Consider the following 21,014-nt stretch of genomic DNA (forward strand, 5'->3'; position numbering starts at 1 on the left):
ATTTATAGCCATCATTAACCAAACGGCCACATGATTTACTACTGTATATCCTGTAGTACCCCTTGAAATCTAATATTTTAATTTAGAAACTAGAGGTCTAGAAGCGTGTGACAGAGGTACATGCAATTCAAGGCAGCTTATGAGGTTTTTTTTTTTTTTTTTTTTTTTTTTTTTTTTTTTTTTTATAACAAATGGATAAATATCCATACTTTATTAGGGTAAAGTTTTTTCTTTTTTCTTTTTTTTAAGATTTTTTATTGGGGAAGGGGTACAGGACTTTATTGCAGAACAGTGTGTACTTCCAGGACTTTTTTCCAAGTCAAGTTGTTGTCCTTTCAATCTTAGTTGTGGAGGGTGCAGTTCAGCCTCAAGTTGTTGTCTTTCAGTCTTAGTTGTCGAGGGCGCAGCTCAGCTCCAGGACAAGTTGCCATTGCTAGTTGCAGGGGGCGCAGCCCACCATCCCACAATCCCTTGTGGGAGTTGAACCGGCAACCTTGTGGTTGAGAGGATGCGCTCCAACCAACTGAGCCATCCGGGAGCTCAGCAGCAGCTCAACTCAAGGTGCCGTGTTCAGTTTTATTTGCAGGGGGCAGAGCCCACCATCCCTTGTGGGACTCGAGGAATTGAACTGGCAACCTTGTGGTTGAGAGCCCACTGGCCCATGTGGGAATCTAACCAGCAGCCTTTGGAGTTAGGAGTATGGAGCTCTAACCACCTGAGCCACCGGGCTGGCCCAGCTTATGAGTTTTTGAGTATCTCTCCTCTAATAGCGTATAAGAAGGCACAAGTTCTAGTTACTGATAAAAAACAAAACAAACAAAAAACAACCTGAATCTTAAAAAAAAAAAAAAAATATCATTCTTCAGGGTCTCCTATCCTGGGAATAATCTCTTTTGGCTTCACGTAGTTGTAAGAGCAAAGAAAACTACAATTCCGCTATCTAAACATTGATTCTAACTGGCTCATTAATGTTTTACTGAAAATCATGGATAAGGCCACATTGTTAGGTTCATGATTTTAAATAAAAATGATTCTGTGTTACTCCCCCTTTTGAAGGTGAAAGGGAATGTTTCCCCTGTGTTTTGTTTTCTATTTTATGGTGCCTGCTAGACAAAAAAGAGACATCAAATGTTCTATGATTTTTGTTATGACAGCACTACTCGAAATGCATAAACTTATATTTTCTAATGAAGAATCAAATGTAAACAACATATCTATAATGAACAAAAACTGAAAAGCAGAACAATGTATGGGAATTTTAGCTCCATTTTTCAGAATTAATTTTCAGTTGAGAAGCAGAATGCATTTATATTCCTCAAAGTCTGTCCTTTACTGTTTACAAGAATAGCTCTCCAATAGTAGATAGACTTTCTGATTATTGAAATTCTTAAAATTTTTATCAATGACATACTTGATGGAAAAGTCATTGTCCCAGCCACTTTAGAAACCAGTTTAGATATTTCTTAGTAGGTATTTACCCAAAGGAAAAGGAAATATATGTCTGTTTATAGCAGCTCTATTCATAATCACCAAAACTGAAAACAAGTCAAGTATCTAACAACTAGTGAATGGAGAGATAAACTTTGATTAATCCATCCACACAATATAATACAATTCAACAATAATATGAACAAACTATCATTGATACATGCAACAACATGGATATGAGCCTTATTGATAAGTAAAAAAAAAAAAAAAAAAAAAAGAGAGAGAGAGAGAGAGAAACATAGTTAAAGGGCCATATACTGTACGATTCTATTTATGTGACGTTCTAGAAAAGGTAAAACTATAAGAACATAAATCATACTAGTGATTGCCAGTGGCTGGGGGAGGGGAAAGAGTTGACTACAAAGGGAACTTTTTGATTGTGGTTGTGGTTACCCAGTTGTATACAGCAGGTCCTCGAATAAAGTTGTTTTGTTCAATGTCATTTAGTTATAATGTTGATGAGAGAAAAAAATCGACTGCTGGCGGGGTCACTGTGGAGATTGCACGTTCTCCTCACATCTATGGGGGTTGTCACTGGGTCCTGCGGTTTCCTCCCACATCCCAAAGACATGCATATGAGGTGAATTGGTGCGTATACATGCTCCAGTCTGAGTGAGTGTGTGGGTGTGGGTGTGAGTGCAGGTGTGAGTGGGCCCTGCAATGGAAGGGCATCCTGTCTAGGGTGGGTTCCCACCTTGCAATCTAAGCTGCCAGGCTAGGCTTCAGCCACCCGTGACCCTGAACTGGAATAAGCGGGTTGAAAACTAATTCTCTTATTTGTTTTTATTGATCTTTATTAAATGTGTGTCTCATGTTTATTTCAATGTTTAATATTAGAAGTGTTTTGGGTCTTTATTTAGAAATTTATTTATTTTTAATTTTTAATTTTTTATTTTTTTATTAAATTTATTGAGGTGACAATTGTTAGTAAAATTACATAGATTTCAGGTGTACAATTCTGTATTACATCATCTATGAATCCCATTGTGTGTTCATCACCCAGAGTCAGTTCTCCTTCCATCACCATATATTCGATCCCCCTTACCCTCATCTCCCACCCCCCACCCCCCAACCCCCTTACCCTCTGGCAACCACCAAACCATTGTCTGTGTCTATTAGTTTCTGTTTCTCATTTGTTTGTCTTGTTATTTTGTTGCTTTTGGTTTATATACCACATATCAGTGAAATCACATGGTTCTCTGCTTTTTCTGTCTGACTTATTTCGCTCAGCATTACACTCTCAAGATCCATCCATGTTGTCACAAATGTTCCTATATCATCTTTAGTGATGTTATTGTGACTAGAAATACACTGGGGAAACTCAACTCTTATTTATATCAATTAGCTAGTGGTAAAGTTGGTTTACTTATATGTTGTTTCACTTAAAATCGTAGTTTCCAAGAACCTATCAATGATGTTAAGTTAGGACTTACTATATAATTGTTAAAATTCATAGAACAATATATCAAAATGGTGAATCACACTGTATCTCAATAAATCTCCCTTTAATACACCACACTGTAATATAGTAAATTAACCATTACAGCTAACAAATATTATTAACCATTTGGTGAAATTTCCAGGCACTTTGCTTTTTCTTGCCCCCATTTGGGTTGGTTCCTGGCATGTTCACACTTCTACCAGACTGATTGAGTCTAAAATGAGAATGGGGTAAAGTCAGTTGAAATATATTAATTATGGAAAGTATAGAGATAAATATAGGAAAAGCGAGGTCTAAAATTAGAAGTGGAGTCATGCTATGGATCTCACTGGTCTGTCCCTGGTCATTCTGAGACAGAGCCCAAAGAGCTTTTGTTTATGCAAATTACACCCATCAATATTTACTGTATTAGAAATTAAAACTGAGAAAAGTTAAAATAGTTCTTAATTAATTTAAAATGAACAATAATAAACCCCTTATATGTTGACATGATAACACACATTTGCAAAAAAAAAAAAAAGCCCTACATCTTCAAAAATGAAAAAAGAATGGTTCAAAGTGAAATGTGATTTTACAGTTTTGCAAATCTCTTTACTAAAAGATAGCTAGATTCTCATATCTGCTTCTCATTCAATCTGTTGTGATACGCTACTCCAATGTAAACTTATAAGAGGATGAGAGTGAAAAAAACAAATAATATTTTAGTGTTATTATGAAAATAGATTTGATCTCACTGACCCCTGAAAAAGTTATTAAAGACCCCCAAGAGTCCGAAACCATACTATGAGAACAGCAGTTCTATTCAATTAGTGAAGGGATAATGACACAATATTTATGTAATATCTACTATGACCCAGGTATTGTGTTTAATGCTTTGCATACATTATTTATTATTATCCCCATTCTATAGATGAGGAAACAGAGGTTCAGAGCCATTTAAAAGGTTCAAATCACATTAGTCGTAATAGGCAGAGTTAGGATTAAAACCTAGGGTTTTTGCTTTTAAAAGCATAAAAAGCAGGGACTTTCTTCACTGTTCCCAACCCCAGTTTTAGTGAAAATTGAAGTGTGGCCATAGAACCTACTTCTATCCCATAGTTTAAAGAAACAGGATTTTATATTATTGGAGGAATTAGAGATTTTACATAATTGCTATTTTATTTCATGTTTTAGAATTTATTCCTGATGGAATTGAAAGGAATTAATTATTCTGAGGAAAGGCATGCAATAATGCTGTAGAAGTGCATGCCAAAGTTTCCTTCGAAAATTCTTTCTTTCCCTGACTTTTCAAATCCAGAGCACAAGTACCCTCCAACTACCTTTTTATCCCTCAGTATCTCTTGTAGGAAAGGATCGATATAATTAATTCTCACTTAGGTGTTAGGGATTTAATGATATTCCTCTGAGGAGTATTTTTACTATCTGAGGGTGGAGAATGGCTCTTATTCATCTTTGTAACCCCAGAAACTTGTACACTGTCTGGAACAGTCAGTGTTCAATAAATATTGGTTGCCTTTACAGACTGATAGGAAGTGTAAAGCCAAAGAGGGAGTTCTTTAAACCAAAGAAAGAGTGAAATTTCAGTCATCAATGGAGTAAATACATTTATGGGACATAACAAATCACAGCACACAGAAAACTACATATCTAACTGCATGGAAAGACAGCAACATTTGCTTTCATGTAAATGCCCTTTACATTCAGTTTTGATGTGACTATTCTAAAAACTTTAGAAGGTAATCAATCTTTAAAAATGTTAAAATAAAAAAAAAGTTAAAATCAGCTGCTAATTACCACCATTAAAATGAATATATTTTACTATGTTATTTATTTTTATGCTGTTGGAGGGATGGAAAAGGTGTTTAACTCCTTCAACTAACAGCGATGTCGTTAATTCTCTCATCAATGGTTTCCTTTATTGTAGCTTCTGTAGCAATCAAAAGAAAGCTTCTAGTCATTTTTTCCAACTTGTTCTATTTGGAAGTTTGACTTAATCTAAGAGGAAAGCGGTCTAGTCATTGTGGAGAGAATCAAAATCAGGACATGGCATGAAATATGTGTGTTTTGCTATAAACTAGTTTCTGCCTGATATCAATATCAATTTTGTCTCTAGGCAAATTATATTTACATTGCATGCAGCTTCTAAAGCTGCAGAGGAATAACAAAAATGGCAATTGTGTGTGGTGATTAAGGAAATATGTTTTTAATTTAAAATTTGAAAATAACCATGTTAAAAGTAATGGCTTGCAGCCAGAACTCCTCTTAAAAATGCTGATGGAGATTGGCTCATAATTCAGTCAATATTATTAAATCTTTGATGAGTTGCTTGCAATTCTTTCTAACTTTCTTTTCCATAATTCTAACTGAAATACTGAGTTTGTCTATCCATAAATAATCACTGATAGACAAGGTTATTAAGTTTTATGTTTTGGGGTTAGCCTTCTAGAATAATGAAAAATATTAATTTCCTATCAACTTCTGGGATAGATGACTGTTATTATAAAACCAATGAACACTATAAAAAAATTGTTGGCGAGAGACGTCATCAAAATGTCACCGTGAGGCAAGCCTCTGAAAATCTCCCCTGGGATTTACAACTACTCGAACAACAGTAACTCCACAAAGGACTCCCTGCAAAGCAGACAGGCAAGACGAAGAGGCCCACTACTGAATTCACCTAAAGGTGGGCGAATCGCACGAGCAGGGGAGGAAGGAAGGGAGAACTGCGGAGACGGAGGCGCGCAGGTGCAGGACACAGACCTAGCTCAGTGCTCCGAGCTCGCTGCATCCCGGAACTACCACAGCTGCGGGAGAGGGAAGAACTTGGACTGCTAGGGCTCCCCTTATATCCACAGGGCTGAGGGGGCAGCATATTAACACAATTAAACCCAACGCTCACAGCAGAGACCTCGGAGAAAAGACTGAGGGTAGAAGGATGAAAACGGTGGTTTAAGCGCTCACTACCCAGCAGAGAACAGAAGCATAAGGCACGGAGACTAGCCACCCGATCCTGACCCTCCCAGAGCTCGCCCCGGCCCCACATGCCCTGTGCTAGAAGCGGAACAGTAGCAGTGTCAGATCAAAAGAATAGAATATTTCCTGTTCTGAGAACTTTGGACTGCAGACACAGATTCACAGCCCAACTAGTTCCAGTAAAGGGGAGGGAGCTGTGCAAGCAGGACAAGCTGTGGTGGTCGTCACCGCCATTGCTCTGGGTCACCTCTGACAACTCACCCCACCCCCGGCCCCAACTATCTGGACGGATCCCTGAAGGAGTAAATAGAACTGCTAAATCTGGTGCAGGAAGAGCTTTGGAACTTCAAAAGCTCTCTGCACACCCCCATGGACACTGCGCCCTGTGACCCAGGCGAACTATTAACAGAGGACAAGCCCATCTCCCAGGGAATCCACCCGTTCGGTGAGGAGCTGGAATACTGCAGAGAAAACATAGCACTACCATGTGAGAGAGAAAAAAAAGGCTGCAGTCGGAGAGAAAGTAAAACTTTCTACCAACAAGTACTGGAAAACAAAAGAAAGACCTCTTCCTATAAACCTGTTGGAGAAGCCACTCCTGTGGATGTCTACGAAGAGGAATAATAAAACAATAATTGCCATGAATAACCAAGGCAACAAGACAGCTCAGAAAGAAAGTGAAAAATATCAAAAAGGGAACTTAAAGATATGGAAATATGTGACTTAAATGACAGAGAATTCAAGATTGCAGTTCTGAAAAAACTCAACGAGATGCAAGAAAACACAGATAGGCAGTTTAATGAACTCAGAAACACAATCAAAGTACAACATGAGCATTTTACGAAAGAGATTGAAATTTTAAAAAAGAACCAAATAGATTTCTGGAGATTAAGAACTCAATATAAGAAATGAAGAATGAAATACCCAGCTTAGGTAGTAGAGTTGACCTGATGGAGGAAAGAATCAGTGACATCGAAGATAGAAACCTGGAAATTACACAGATGGAAGAAGAAAGAGACTTGAGACTTAAAAGAAATGAAAGAACTCTGCAAGAACTTTCTGACTGAATCAGAGAGAGCAATATAAGAATAATGGGCATACCAGAAGGAGAAGAAAGAGAGAAGGGAACAGAGAATATATTCAAACAAATTGTTGATGAGAACTTCCCAAACTTGTGGACAGAACTGGACCCTCGAATCCAAGAAGCAAATAGAACACCTAGTTACCTCAATCCCAACCTTCCTTCTCCAACGCATATTGTATTGAAGCTGTCTAAAATCAACGACAAAGAAAGAATCCTCAAGGCAGCCAGGGAAAAGAAGAGGGTAACCTACAAAGGAAAGCCCATTAGATTATCATCAGATTTTACAGCAGGAACTCTACCAGCCAGGAGGGAGTGGAACCAAATATTCAAACTATTGAAAGAGAGAAATCATGAGCCAAGAATAATATATCCAGAAAATATATACTTTAGATATGAAGGAGGAATAAAGACCTTTCCAGACATACAGAAGCTGAGGGAATTTTCTAATACATGACGTGCACTACAAGAAATCATAAAGGAGGCTATTCGACCACCATCAACAGGGACAATTTGTGGCAACCAAAACATCAAAAGGGGGAGAGTAAAGGCCTGAACTGGAATATAGGAATGGAGAAAGTCAGCGTGCTGAAGAAAATGGAATACCCTAAATATCAAACTTTCTTTTACATAAACTTAAGGGTAATCACTCAAAAAAAAAAATCCAGAACTGAAATATATATTGTAATAAAAGAAGAAACAGAGGGAAACATCACAGAATACCACCACACAGTAATAATAGACAACAACAAAAAGGCAAAGAAACAATGGAGACACAGCCTTACCAGAAAACTAAATATAGAATGACAGGCAATCCTCACGTATCAATAATCACCCTAAATGTAAATGGACTGAACTCACCATAAAAAGGCACAGAGTAGCAGATCAGATCAACAAACTAAACCCAACCATATGCTGTCCCCAAGAGACACATCTCAGCTACAAGGACAAGCATAGACTCAAAGTGAAAGGGTAGAAATTGACACTCCAAGCAAATGGTACCCAGAGAAAATCAGGTGTAGCCATAATGACAACAGATGAAACAGACTTCAGGGTGAAAAAGATAACAAGGGGGGGCCGGCCCGGTGGCTCAGGCGGTTAGAGCTCCATGCTCCTAACTCCAAAGGCTGCCGGTTCGATTCCCACATGGGCCAGTGGGCTCTCAACCACAAGGTTGCCAGTTCAATTCCTTGAGTCCCGCAAGGGATGGTGGGCAGTGCCCCCGCAACTAAGATTGAACACGGCACCTTGAGTTAAGCTGCCTCCAGGATGGCTCAGTTGGTGGGAGCGCGGGCTCTCAACCACAAGGTTGCCAGTTCAGTTCCTCGAGTCCCGCAAGGGATGGTGGGCTCCGCCCCCTGCAACTAAGACTGAACACGGCACCTTGAGCTGAGCTCCCGCTGAGCTCCCGGATGGCTCAGTTGGTTGGAGTGAGTCCTCTCAACCACAAGGTTGCCGGTTCGACTCTCACAAGGGATGATGGGCTGTGCCCCCTGCAACTAGCAATGGCAACTGGACCTGGAGCTGAGCAGCGCCCTCCAAAACTAAGACTGAAGGACAACAACTTGAAGCTGAACGGCACCCTCCACAACTAAGATTGAAAGGACAACAACTTGACTTGGGGAAAAAAAAAAAAAGTCCTGGAAGTACACACTGTTCCCCAATAAAGTCCTGTTCCCCTTCCCCAATAAAAAAAATCTTAAAAAAAAAAAAAAAGATAACAAGGGACAAAGATGGACATTTCATAATGGTAAAGGGGACTATACAACAAGAAGACATAACACTCATTAATATTTATGCCCCCAATCAGGGAGCACTGATATACACTAAGCAATTACTAACAGAACTAAAGGGAGAAATTGACCAAAACACAATTATACTAGGGGACTTAAATACATCATTGAGAGCTATGGATAGATAATACAAACAGAAAATATATAACGAAATAGCAGCCCTAAGTGACACATTAGATGAAATGTACATAATTGACATATATAGAGCACTTCATCCTAAAACATCAGACTATACATTCTTTTCTAGTGTACTTGGAACATTCTCAAGGATAGACCATATATTGGGACATAAAATAAGACTCAGCAAATTTAAGAAGATTGAAATCATACCAAGCATATTCTCTGATGACAAGGCTTGGATACTGGATATCACGTGCAAAAAGAAAGCAGGAAAAAACACAAATACATGGGCATAAACGAACATACTTTTAAAGAACGACCGGGTCAAAGAAGAAATTAGTGGAGAGATCAAAAAATACATAGAAACAAATGACAATGGAAATACATCCTACCAAAACTGTTGGGATGCAGGGAAAGCAGTTTTAAGAGGGAAATTTATATCGTTACAGGCCTATCTCAAGAAACAAGAAAAAATCCCAAATAAGTAACTTCACGTTACACCTTAAAGAAGTAGAAAAAGAAGAACAAGTGAAACCCAAGGTCAGCAGAAGGAAGGAAATAACAAAAATCAGTGCAGAACTAAAGGAAACAGAGAACAAAAAGACAATAGAAAAAAATCAACGTGACAAAGAGCTGGTTCTTTCAAAAGATTAACAAAATTGACAAACCCTTGTCTAGACTCACTAAGATAAAAAGAGAGAAGACACTAATTAACAAAATCAGAAATGAAAAAGGGGAAGTTATCATGGACACCACAGAAATACAAAAGATCATCCAAGAATACTATGAAAGGACTATATGTCACCAAATTCAATAACCTAGAAGAAAAGGACAAGTTCTTAGAAACATATAGCCTTCCAAGGCTGAACCATGAAGAACTGCAAAATCTAAACAGACCGATCACCAGTAACGAAATTGAATCAGTCATCCAAAACCTTCCCAAAGCAAAACTCTGGGACCAGATGGCTTCACTAGGGAATTCTACCAAACCTTCAAAGAGGATCTAATACCAATCTTGCAGAAACTCTTCCAAAAAATTGAAGAAGAGACATTACTCCCTAACTCATTTTATGAGGCCAACATTACCCTGATACCAAAACCTGGTAAGGACAGCACAAAAAAGAAAACTACAGACCAATATCTCTGATGAATACAGATGCAAAAATCCTAAACAAAATTCTAGCAAATCGAATACAACAATGCATTAAAAAGATTATTCATCACGACCAAGTGGGGTTCATCCCCGGGGCACAAGGATGGTTCAACATCCGCAAATCCATCAATGTGATACATCACATAAACAAAATAAAGGACAAAAATCATATGGTTGTATGAATTGATGCAGAAAAAGAATTTTACAAGATACAACATCGATTTATGATTCAAACACTTAATAAAATACGTATAGAAGGAAAATACCTTAACATAATAAAGGCCATATATGACAAGCCCTCAGCTAATCTCATAGTCAATGGTGAAAAACTGAAGCCCTTTGCTCTACGTTCAGGAACACGACAGGGATGTCCCCTATAATCTCTGCTTTTCAACATAGTGTTGGAAGTCCTTGCCAGAGCAATCAGGGAAGAGAAAGAAATAAAAGGCATCCAAATAGGGAATGAAGAGGTTAAATTATCATTCTTTGCAGATGATGTGATGCTATCTATGGAAAACCCTAAAGACTCCACCTAAAAGCTGTTAGAAACAATCAACGAATACAGTACAGTTGCTGGCTACAAAACCAGTGTACAAAAGTCCATTGCATTCCTATATACTAACAATGAAATCTCAGAAAAAGAGATAGAAAAACAATTCGTTTTGCAATTGCAGCAAAAAGAATAAAATACCTAGGAATAAACTTAACCAAGGATGTGAAGGTCCTATATGCTGAAAAGTGTAAGACGTTTTTGAAAGAAATTGAAGAAGACACAAAAAATGGAAAGACATTCTGTGCTCATGGATTGGAAGAATCAACATAGTTAAAATGGCCATATTACCCAAAGCAATATACAGATTTAATGCAATCCCCATCAAAATCCCCATGGAATATTTTAAAGAAATAGAACCAAAAAATCATCAGATTTGTTTGGAGCCATAAAAGACCCCGAATAGCCAAAGCAATCTTAAGAAAAAAGAAAAATAATGGAGGTATCACACTCCCTGACTTTATCTTGTAGTACTGGGCTACAATAATGAAAACAGCATGGTATTGGCAGAAAAACAGACACATAGACCAATGGAATAGAATTGAGAACCCAGAAATAAAAGCACATAAATACGGACATATAATTTTTGACAAAGAAGCTAAAAATATGCAATGGAGGAAAGACAACGTCCTCAATAAATGGTGCTGGGAGAATTGGATAGCTACATGCAAAGGAATGAAATGGACTACTATCTGTCACCATGTACCAAAATTAATTCAAATGGATCAAAGACTTAAGCATAAGACCTGACAAAAGAAACTGCATAGAAGAAACGTAGGGACTAAACTTATAGACCTTGGGTTCAAAGAACATTTTATGAATTTGACTCCAAAGGCAATGGAAGTAAAAGCTAAAATAAGTGAATGGGTCTATATGAAACTTAAAAGCTTCTGCACAGCAAAAGAAACCATTGACAAAATAAAGAGGCCACCACCTGAAAGTGAGAAGATTTTTGCAAACAGTGCCTCCGATAAGGGGCTAATATCCAAAATTTACAAGGAACTCGTGAAACTCAACAACACAAAAACAAACAACCCATTTGAAAAATGGGCAGACAACCTGAAGAGACTTTTCTCCAAAGAGGACATACAAATGGCAAATAGACAAATAAAAAACTGCTCAACATCACTAATCATCAGAGAAATGCAAATAAAAACCAAAATCAGATATCACCTCGCTCGAGTCAGAATGGCTATTATCAACAAGACAAATAGTAACAAGTGTTGGAGAGGCTGTGGAGAAAAAGAAACCCTCATACACTGTTGGTGGGAATGCAGACTGGTGCAGCAGTTATGGAAGACAGTGTGGAGGTTCCTCAAAAATTTACGAATAGTATTACCATATGACCCAGCAGTCCCTCTCCTGTGTATCTACCCAAAACATCTGAAAACATTTATACATAAAGACACGTGTGCTCCAATGTTCATTGCAGCTTTGTTTACGGCGGCCAAGACATGGAAACATCCAAAGTGTCCTTCGATAGATGAATGGATAAAGAAGTTATGGTATATATACAGAGTGGAATACTATTCTGGGGTAAGAAAAGATGATATAGGAACATTTGTGACAACATGGATGGATCTTGAGAGTACAATGCTAAGCGAAATATGACAGTCAGAAAAAGCAGAGAACCGTATGATTTCACTGATATATGGTATATAAACCAAAAACATGAAAAGAACAAGACAGACAAATGAGAAACAAAAACTCATAGACACAGACAACAGTTTAATGGTTACCAGAGGGTAAGGGGGTGTGGGCAGGGAGATCAGAATAAGGGGGATCAAATATGTGGTGATGGAAGGAGAACTGACTCTGGGTGGTAAACACACAATGGGATTTATAGATTATATAATACAGAATTGTACACCTGAAATCTATGTAATTTTACTAACAATTATCACCCCAATAAATTAAGAAAAAACCCCACAAACAAAAAAAAAACAAACAAGGAACAATTTGCCCTACCCATGTTTGTGTCAGTGAAAGATCAGTTTCAGAGGAATTCAGCTATTAATTATACAAGTTTCTTATATATTTGGAATCCATTATCACTGGAAATCACTTTCTATGCATATTGATATCTCATTTCCACTCTGGGTCTTGCATCACTTTTCAAGGTGGGCAAAAGGAGTTATCACGGATGTGCTAAAATCACCCTGGATAAAGTGGTTTCTATATCATAAAGATATTTAAATGCGAGTAGGACATTCTTTTCTCATCACTGTAGTGTGTGACTCTGAATTACTGAGCTAATTGAATCCAGATAGTTGTAGGTTACAGTATTAGCATACTGTGGATCTTGCTAAAAGTGTTTCTCACAGGGCAAATAAATGTGGCTAATACTTTATGGTTACATTTCTTAACACTTATTTTCTCCCTACAGGCCCACTTTGGAGTGAAAAGAGGGTGAAATGCTTCTTCTCTACTCCTGCTGTTTCCTGTCATGTGGAGGGATGGCCATCACTATAATGCACTTGGCCTTTCTTCACCCTTTAATACTACTCCACATGAGAGATCGAGTAACATGGTTAATCAGTTTGGGAGCAAAAATTGGATTTGAATAGCCTCCCACTCCTTTTTTGTTTGTCTTTTGCTCTTATAAGGGAAGGACTCTCCAAACACCCCTTGGGGAGAGATCTGAGCCCATTCCCCACTGCCTGTGTCTGGGTGGCTATCTCTGTTAATTCTGAAGTTCAGTATCAGGAAACCTTCTTGACCAGTATTATAAACTACATCTTCCAGCTCATCACTTATCAGTAATAAAGGCTCACTGTGTCTTATTTCACAATAGATTCAGAATTCAGGCTGGGGAAAGGTGACTTTTCTAAGATGCCAACATCAGTCTCCATCATCTACCTACTGAACCATTCTTTCCAGTGCTAACTAGTCTCCTATTTACCTGTCCATTGATTTGTTCCATTCTCTTTCTATTTACCTGCCCATCAAGCCACATACCATCTGAAAGAACTGCAGTTAACACTATGTTTACTGGTAAATGGTATAACCTTGGATCTTACCTAGGAAGAACTCAGCATCCTAGCAACTAAATAAAATAATCAATAATGAAATTGAGGCAGGGGTTTCCATAGGGCACTGTGAACTCAAAATTGTCCAGGTCTCCATGCCCAAGTGGATAGGTAGTGAGGAAGACGAAGTGATTCCCTTTGTGAACACTAAAATTATTTGAGATTTTATACAAGCAATCTCAAAAAATGTCTCGTTATCTTCAATTTAAAAAATAAATTTAAAAAAATTATTGGGCTATTCCTCCTCACTTCCAACATATTTCCTTTCAAGTTTATTTTCCTCATTTGAATGTTACCTTCAATGTACACTGGAATCTTATTTTACTGCAAGCAGGCTTAAGAATATGAAAAGAGGCTGGGTGGAATCATATGGTGTGATTTTCTTCATGACTTCCTCATCTGGATGACTCTGGGTTCATGTCACCATAAAGAATGCCATGATAGAGGGCTACATGTGTGCAAATTGTCCATAGTGGTGGATACAACCTGGCCAAAGTGTCATCACCACGCTGCCATGAATTTCAGGGGTGGCAGAAAGCAGGTATTCTGTGACAGCTTTGGATCTGAAAATTCAAATGCAGCAAGCATTCATTCTGTTCCCAGCATGTGCATGACTACACTAAATATAGTGGGGAATATGAAGATGCTGCCTACTTAGGAACAGTGTATTCAATCACACAGCCTTGAAATTATCTTAAAGATATTCTAGAGTTCAGAGTGAGTAACAGGGATGCCACAAATGCCAGAAATTCGCAACATATGCAGAGGGACCCCAGGGCCTGGGACTTCAGCTCTGGGTCATATAGCTTGGGTTATACCCTCTGAGGGTTAGTTTTTGAAGATAAAACCTTAGAGTCAACAAAACATTAGAGATTATCTAGACTAACTTCCAACTCAATGTAGGAATCTCCACTACAATACCCCTTACAGGTAGTCATACAATCTCAACTTCAACATCCCTAGTGATGGTAAGCTAACTACCTCAACAAGGCAGCACATTATGTGTTTATGAAACTTTTGTGTAAAATTGTATGTTGTATGTGTATTTATATATGTAATTTATACATTTATTTCAAAAAAGATTTTTTTCCTACAAAATACTGAGCAGAAGTTCATATTAGTAGGGCAGTAGACAATGTGGCATATTACAGTTGATCTTGGGGGCTTCCCTGATAACGTTCAGCAAGTGTACTTCTTGCTAGAGTTAAGCACTGACTGTGCGGCTACCAAAAGCCATCTAACTGCCATCCTTGCAGAGTAGGCGAAAGTTGTACAAAACATCTCTCTGAACCCTATTATCTAGGAAGATAAAAAGCATCCACAACAACTGAGGGAATGTTATTAAAATAAAACAAAGAAGTTTTAGATTCTAATAACAGAAAGAACTCAAAGCCAAGGCTAGACTGCCAGTTTCTCTATTTTATCAACTATGGATTTGTATCTATTGCCCCTAAAGCAGTACTCTCCTCATAGCTGAAATTGAGTTGAGTGTGTCATAGATGAGGAAAATAAGGAGAAATAAAAAACCCTTACCAGTGAGGTATATAACATGTCCAATAGCTGTAAGGCCTTTTACCTAGAGGATGAGGCTTGATTTTTTTTTTAAAGCAACAGCACCATCCCAGGATCCATGGAACAAAGATCCCATGGGCTAAAGTTCCAGGGCTAAAGATGTCAAAGACAGAGTTGTGAGAGCGGTGGGAGAAATGTTCACAGAAAAGGAAGAAAAGAAGTAGAATTAGCGTACCACTGTAAATAAATAGATATAGACATAAATGTAAAAATAGATAATAATAGATATGTAATTCTGATCATAGTGGAGTGAACCAGACCATCTTGAAAAGCATAAATTACATGAAGGATCCCTCAGCAGCATGAGAGAAGGGGAATGTGCTACTGACTTAAGGAGAGCCAAGTCTTGGTCACTAGAATTCCATGTTGAAGGTATTGAGGAAATAACTCAAATTTGGCTAACCTGAAAGTGTGCCATTTTCCAGGAGCACTTATCCAGGATGAGCCATAGAGCCTGTGAAGACTTACCAAAGCTGTCAGTTACTACCCATTCCTGCTGGTTCTTATGATATCATCAGCAAATCAAGAGGATATCTTTAAAGATGGTGAAATTTGGGGCAGTAAATGAAAGGATCTGGGAACTTGGGAGTTCAGGGTGTTTTGTTGCTGTTTAGGTTTATCTATTTTTCCCTTTCAAATGTTGAGCCTTTGGAAGAAGAGTAAACAGGATCTGCAAGGCCACTACCTGATTATGCAGCTTGTATCAAATAACAGAGAAAAATACCCAGATAAACTTTTAAGTCAGTTACAATGGAGAAGAGTAGGTATGGCAGAAAGGGTGGGGGGAGTCAAAGCTCAGGAGTTTCCTAGTGATTAACATGAGAAAGCAGTTGGAGAGATGGGTAGTCACAACACGTGTGTCTGCAAATGGTTGTATGCTAATGCCCAGAGACAGTTATGTATAGTAACATGAAATTTGTATGAGAGTTCAGGACATTAAATGTGAATTCATCAGAATCACTGAGGCTTGATGCAATAGAACTTCTGGCTGGAAATTGGAGTGGATGGGTGACAGGCAGACTTACTGTGAAAGGATTTAGAGGGCATTTATGTCAACACTGTGTACACCTGTATGAAAATTTATTAATTGTGGTGTTATAAGGGGGATCATGCTGAAATTCTCTGGTCAGTTCCACCAATCATTCTTAAACTATAGACCTGTGTTTGAGAAGGTTCACAGGATGAAGGGACTTAAATTAATGCCTTGTGAAGGTCAGAGGAGGGAACTAGGAATGTGGGAATAACAAAAGGACACCAGGCTTTGCACTTGAAACTTGAATCCCAGCTCCACCACTTCCTGGCTGTGTGACTTGGGCATTGGGCCTCAAATCAATGAACTTTTTAAAAAAATTTATTGGGGTGACAATTGTTAGTAAAATTACATAGATTTCAGTTGTACAATTCTGTATTTATCATCTATAAATCCCATTGTGTGTTCACCACCCAGAGTCAGTTCTCCTTCCATCACCATATATTTGATCCCCCTTACCCTCATCTCCCACCCCGCACACCCCTTACCCTCTGGTAACCACTAAACTATTGTCTGTGTCTGTGAGATTTTGTTTCTCATTTGTTTGTCTTGTTCTTTTGTGGTTTTTGTTTTATATGACACATATCAGTGAAATCATATGGTTCTCTGCTTTTTCTGTCTGGCTTATTTCGCTTAGCATTATACTCTCAAGATCCATCCATGTTGTCACAAATGTTCCTATATCATCTTTTCTTACCCCAGAATAGTATTCCATTGTGTACATATACCACAACTTCTTCATCTATTCATCTATCGAATGACATTTTGATTGTTTCCATGTCTTGGCCACCATAAACACAGCTGCAATGAACATTGGAGGACATGTGTCTTTATGGATTAATGTCTTCAGATATTTTGGGTAGACACCCAGGAGAGGGATTGCTGGGTCATATGGTAATTCTATTCGCAATTTTTTGAGGAACCTCCACAATGCCTTGCATAGTGGCTGCACCAGTCTGCATTCCCACCAACAGTGTATGAGGGTTCCTTTTTCTCCACAGCCTCTCCAGCACTTGTTACTATTTGTCTTGTTGATGATAGTCATTCTGACTGGGGTGACGTGATATCTCATTGTGGTTTTTATTTGCATTTCTCTGATGACTACTGATGTTGAACATTTTTCAATATGTCTATTTGCCATTTGTATGTCCTCTTTGGAGAAATGTCTCTTCAGGTTGTCTGCCCATTTTTCAATTGGATTGTTTGTTTATTTGTTGTTGAGTTTCACGAGTTCCTTGTATATTTTGGATATTAGCCCCTTATCGGAGGCACTGTTTGCAAAAATCTTCTCCCATTCACTTGGTTCCCTCTTCATTTTGTCGATGGTTTCTTTTGCTGTGCAGAAGCTTTTAAGTTTCATATACTCCCTTTAATTTATTTTAACTTTTACTTCCCTTGACTTTGGAGTCAAATTCATATAATGCTCTTTGAACCCAAGGTCCATAAGATTAGTACCTATGTTTTCTTCTATGTAGTTTATTGTGTCAGGTCTTATGCTTAAATCTTTGACATATTTGAATTAATTTTGGTACATGGTGACCGATAGCAGTCCAGTTTCATTCTTTTGCACATGGCTATGCAATTCTCCCAGCACCATTTATTGAAGAGGCTGTCTTTTCCCCATTGTATGTTTTTTACATCTTTGTCAAAAATTATCTGTCCATATTTATGTGGTTTTATTTCTGGGTTCTCAATTCTATTCCATTGGTCTATGTGTCTGTTTTTCTGCCAATACCATGCTGTTTTGATTATTGTAGCCCTGTAGTACATGCTAAAGCCAGGGAGTGTGATATCTCCAGCATTGACCTTTTTCTTAAGATTGCTTTGGCTATTCGGTGTCTTTTGTGGCTCCATACAAATCTGATGATTTTTTGCTCTATTTCTTTAAAAAATGCCATTGGAATTTTGATGGGGATTGCATTAAATCTGTATATTGCTTTGGCCATAGTTAATATCGCCATTTTAACTATGCTGATTCTTCCAATCCATGAGCATGGAATGTCTTTCCATTTCTTTGTGTCTTCTTCAATTTTTTTTAAAAATGTCTTGTAGTTTTCAGCATATAGGTCTTTCACATCCTTGGTTAAGTTTATTCCTAGGTATTTAATTCTTTTTGCTGCAGTTGCAAAAGGAATTGTTTTTTGTATTTCTTTTTCTGAGATTTCATTGTTAGTATATAGGAATGCAATGCACTTTTTTTTTTCTCAAGTCAAGTTGTTGTCCTTTCAATCTTAGTTGTGGAGGGCGCAGCTCAGCTCCAGGTCCAGTTGCTGTTGCTAGTTGCAGAGAGTGCAGCCCACCATCCCTTGCGGGATTTGAACCAGCAACCTTGTGGTTGAGAGGATGCGCTCCAACCAACTGAGCCATCTGGGAGGCAGCTGAGCTCAAAGTGCCGTGTTCAACCTTAGTTGCAGGGGGCAGAGCCCACCATCCCTTGCGGTACTCAAGGAGTTGAACTGGCAACCTTGTGGTTGAGAGCCCACTGGCCCATGTGGGAATCGATCAGGCAGCCCTTGGAGTTAGCAGCATGGAGCTCCAACCGCCTGAGCCACCGGGCGGCTCATGCAATGCACTTTTGTACGTTGATTTTGTAGCCGGCAAATTTATTGTATTCGTTGATTGTTTCTAATAGCTTTTTGGTGGAGTCTTTAGGGTTTTCTATATATAGCATCATGTCATCTGCAAAGAGTGACAATCTAACCTCTTCATTCCCAAATCTGGATACCTTTTATTTCTTTCTCTTGCCTGATTGCTCTGGCAAGGACTTCGAACTCTACGTTGAAAAGCAGAGGTGATAGGGGAAAGCCCTGTCGTGTACCTGACGTAGAGCAAAGGGCTTCAGTTTTTCACCATTAATTATGAGATTAGCTGAGGGTTTGTCGTATATGGCCTTTATTATGTTAAGTTATTTTCCTTCTATACCTATTTTATTAAGTGTTTTAATCATAAATGGATGTTGTATCTTGTCAAATGCTTTTTCTGCATCAATTGATATAATCATATGATTTTTGTCCTTTATTTTGTTTATGTGATGTATCACATTGATGGACTTGCAGATGTTGAACCATCCTCATGCGCTGGGGATGAATCCCACTTGGTAGTGATGCATAATCTTTTTAACGCATTGTTGTATTCGATTTGCTAGAATTTTATTTAGGATTTTTCCATCTGTATTCATCAGAGATATTGGTCTGTAATTCTCTTTTTCTGTGTTGTCCTTACCACGTTTTGGTATCAGGGTAATGTTGGCCTCATAAAATGAGTTGGGAAGTACTGCCTCTTCTTCAATTTTTTGGAAGAGTTTGAGCAGGATTGGTATTAGATCCTCTTTGAAGGTTTGGTAGAATTCACTAGTGAAGCCATCTGGTTCCAGAGTTTTGCTTTTGAGAAGGTCTTGGATGACTGATTCAATTTCGTTACTGGTGATTGGTCTGTTTAGATTTTCCAGTTCTTCATGTGTCATCCTAGGAAGGCTATATGCTTCTAAGAGCTTGTCCCTTTCTTCTAGGTTATTGAATTTGGTGGCATATAGTCCTTTCATAGTATTCTTGTGTGACCCTTTGTATTTCTGTGGTGTCCATGATAACTTCCCCTGTTTCATTTCAGATTTTGTTAATTAGTGTCTTCTCTCTTTTTATCTTAGTGAGTCTAGCCAAGGGTCTGTCAATATTGTTAATCTTTTCAAAGAACCAACTCTGTGTGACATTAATTTTTTCTATTGTATTTTTTTCTCTATTTCATTTAGTTCTGCTCTGATTTTTGTTATTTCCTTTCTTCTGCTTACCTTGGGTTTCATTGGTTCTTATTTTCCTAGTTCTTTAAGGTGTGATATGAGGTTATTTATTTGGGATTTTTCTTGTCTCTTGAGGTAGGCCTGTAATAATATAAATTTCCCTCTTAAAACTGCTTTCGCTGCATCCCCAAAATTTTGGTAGGATGTATTTTCATTGTCATTTGTTTCTATGTATCTTTTGATCTCTCCACTAATTTCTTCTTTGACCCGGTCGTTCCTTAAACGTATGTTGTTTAATCTCCGTGTATTTAATTTTTCCTGCTTTCTTTTTCCACGTGATATCCAATTTCCAAGCCTTGTGATCAGAGAATATGCTTGGTATGATTTCAATCTTCTTAAATTTGCTGAGGCTGATTTTATGTCCCAATATGTGGTCTATCCTTGAGAATGTTCCATGTAAACTAGAAAAAAATGTATAATCTGATGTTTTAGGATGAAGTGCTCTATATATGTTAATTATGTCCATTTCATCTAAGGTGCAATTTAGGGCTGCTATTTCTTTATTTATTTTCTGTTTGGATGATTTATCCATAGATGTCAATGACGTGTTTAGTCCCCTTGTACAATTGTGTTTTGGTCAATTTCTCCCTTTAGTTCTGTTAGTAGTTGCTTGGTATATTTCAGGTCTCTCTGATTGGGGGCATAAATATTGATGACTGTTATGTCTTCTTGTTGTATAGTCCCCTTTACCATTATGAAATGCCCATCTTTGTCTCTTGTTACCTTTTTCACCCTGAAATCTGTTTCATCTGATATCAGTATGGCTACCCATGATTTTCTCTGGATACCATTTGTTTGGAGTGTCAATTTCCACCCTTTCACTTTGAGTCTATGCTTGTCCTTGTAGCTGAGATTTGTCTCTTGGAGACAGCATATGGTTGGGTTTAGTTTGTTGATCCAATCTGCTACTCTGTGCCTTCTTAATGGTGAGTTCAGTCCATTTACATTTAGGGAGATTATTGATATGTGAGGATTTCCTGTCATTCTATCT

This window comes from Rhinolophus sinicus, chromosome X (assembly GCF_036562045.2).
Source record: "Rhinolophus sinicus isolate RSC01 chromosome X, ASM3656204v1, whole genome shotgun sequence".
NCBI classification, from domain to species: domain Eukaryota; kingdom Metazoa; phylum Chordata; class Mammalia; order Chiroptera; family Rhinolophidae; genus Rhinolophus; species Rhinolophus sinicus.